The sequence below is a fragment of the Triticum dicoccoides genome, unplaced genomic scaffold (assembly GCF_002162155.2).
Source record: "Triticum dicoccoides isolate Atlit2015 ecotype Zavitan unplaced genomic scaffold, WEW_v2.0 scaffold2947, whole genome shotgun sequence".
NCBI lineage: Eukaryota > Viridiplantae > Streptophyta > Magnoliopsida > Poales > Poaceae > Triticum > Triticum dicoccoides.
In genome coordinates, this window is record NW_021261046.1 from 6,106 (window position 1) to 8,333 (window position 2,228).

The 2,228-nt window shown below is 56.9% G+C and overlaps 1 pseudogene; it reads right to left on the reverse strand.

Moving 5' to 3' along the window:
• Window positions 1-479: 479 nt before the first annotated feature.
• LOC119345789 lies at window positions 480-1,040 on the reverse strand (annotated as a pseudogene).
• Window positions 1,041-2,228: the final 1,188 nt, after the last annotated feature.

A 2,228-nucleotide genomic window follows, 5' to 3' on the forward strand; every position in this document is an offset into this window, starting at 1 on the left:
CATCACCGCATCTTATAGATGTCGGCGTCTTTCCAAATCCTAGAGCAGGACGAAATAAATGCAAAATACTAGGTGATTAGTAGCCAGCAAAAAGCAAGGCTGTAAAGCCAATCAGCTCACACGCTTGAAAAGATTGCTACGTAAGAGCATCTCCAACAGGCGCCCAACGCGCCGCGCGGTAAAAACAGATTTGGCGCGCGCCCATCGCCTGGTTTGGCGCGGCGCGCAGCGTTTGCTCCAGCATCCGCGCTGAAAAGCCGCGCGCGTGCGCAGCTCCAGCAGGCGCGGTAAAATGCAGCGCCCGCGCTCATTCTACAATATTTTTTTAATTAAAATTGCATAGATAAAAAAAGCGATACATAGATATTTTACATCGGTGCAACTACTACGGCATAGATGATAGATAGTTCGACATACATAGATAGATAGATAAAAACTACTACGGCATACATAGATAGAAAACTACTCTAAGTCGCTACCATCACCATCGTCATCCTCGTCGGTGTCGTCCGAGGTTGAGAGCCATACGTCGTCCCAACGTTCATCGTCCGAGGTGAAGAACGACCTCCCACCTGCGGAGACGATGTCGCACTGCTCGTTCGCCACTGCCTTCCGCCGACGCCGGTCCGCCCGCTCCGAGCGGCGCCTTGCCGTCCTCTCCGCCCAGTAGGCACGCTCGGCGTCGACGTCCTCTGGGTGGCGACGGCGCCACTCCGCCATGGCTCGCTCGTCCTCCTCGGCGACGAGGAGACGCGCTGCCGCCGAGCGTGGTCGGCACGGTCCATGTCCGTGATGAGACGCGGCGGAGGGGCGAGGCGCTGCGCCTCCTCGCGCGTGAAGACGTCCCGGAAATTCATCTGGGACCGGGGCCTCTCCAAGCGCCACGCCGCCGCGTCGTACGCACGGGCCGCCTCGCGCGCGCTCCGGAACGTCCCGAGGCCGAGCCGGACGTCGCCGGCCCGTATCTCGGCGGAGTACCAGCCGTTGGGGCGCTCGCGGACGCCGCGAAAGCCCAAAGCACCCCGGCGGCGCAGCGGCATGGTGGCGCGGTGGTGGCGTAGAAAGCGGCGACGCGGTGAAGCGGTGGGGTGCGGAGCGGCGAGATTGCGAGGAGAAGGGCGCGTGGCGAAGCGCGGGACTTTATAGGCGTGCGCGAAGCGGCGCGTCAAATCTAGCGCGCCGCGTGCCGCTTTCTACCGCGCGCGCGCAAACGCTTCCCACGCGCGGTAACTTCCCGCCACCGCTGGAGCGCGCGGAACCAACCGGCGCGCGCGAAAAACTGATTTTACCGCGCGGGCGCCCGTTTTGCCGCGCCTGTTGGAGATGCTCTAATATAGTTAGTTCAAAGCATATGACGATGGTTATTGAATTAGTACAAAGCTAGCCTTATATGTAGTAGGAGATGAGAGGCTAATTATAGTTTGTGCTGCATGGTGTTACATCCACAGGTTGGTTCCTGCCAAATTCGGGACAGGAACAAGGAAGCAAGAGATGTATCCCACAGAGAAACATCGAGGGAAAAAATCTGACTCACCGAACGAGAAGGCACACAATCCAATCGCATAATACGAATCAGTCACCGATCAGAAGCTAAGCAACATTTAAAAGTAAATCGGGAATACTACGCGCCGTGCATGCGACTGGAACTCATCATGAGATCGCCGACGCCTTCCTGTCCGCGCATCCGGCGAGCTAGCTAGGGTTCGGTTTCGGGGTTGGTGGCAGGGTTAGAGGGATGCCAGCCCGCGAAGCAGCAGCTTGTGGACTGAGGAGGAGGGTGGGTCGGGGTCGAGGGAGGAGTGGACAACTCACCGGAGAGGAGGGAGACGGAGAACGAACTCGCCGTCGTCGGAGACGAAGGACGAGTGGAGGCGACTGAATGTCGCGGCGGCTATAGGTTTTTCTTTTTGACGGGAACATGGAAATTCCATTAAACTTCAAGCACAGCAATGTCACTGGCTAACAGTTTTACAATGCAATTGGGGGCAGAGGCCTCCCAGAAGGAGTCATCAGGCCCAGAATGAACGCCCAGCTTGGCAAGCTCATGGGCAACAGAGTTACAAGTGCGTCGGCTGAAAGAAAAAGCATAGGAATCAAAGTTTAGGATGCATAGGCTTCTAGCTTCCTTCACCAACACACCAATGGTTGCCTTGTCATAATCGTTGCTCTTCAAAGCCTGTATAAGGGTTGGGGAGTCAGACTCGAAGATGATTCAATTTGCCCCAATC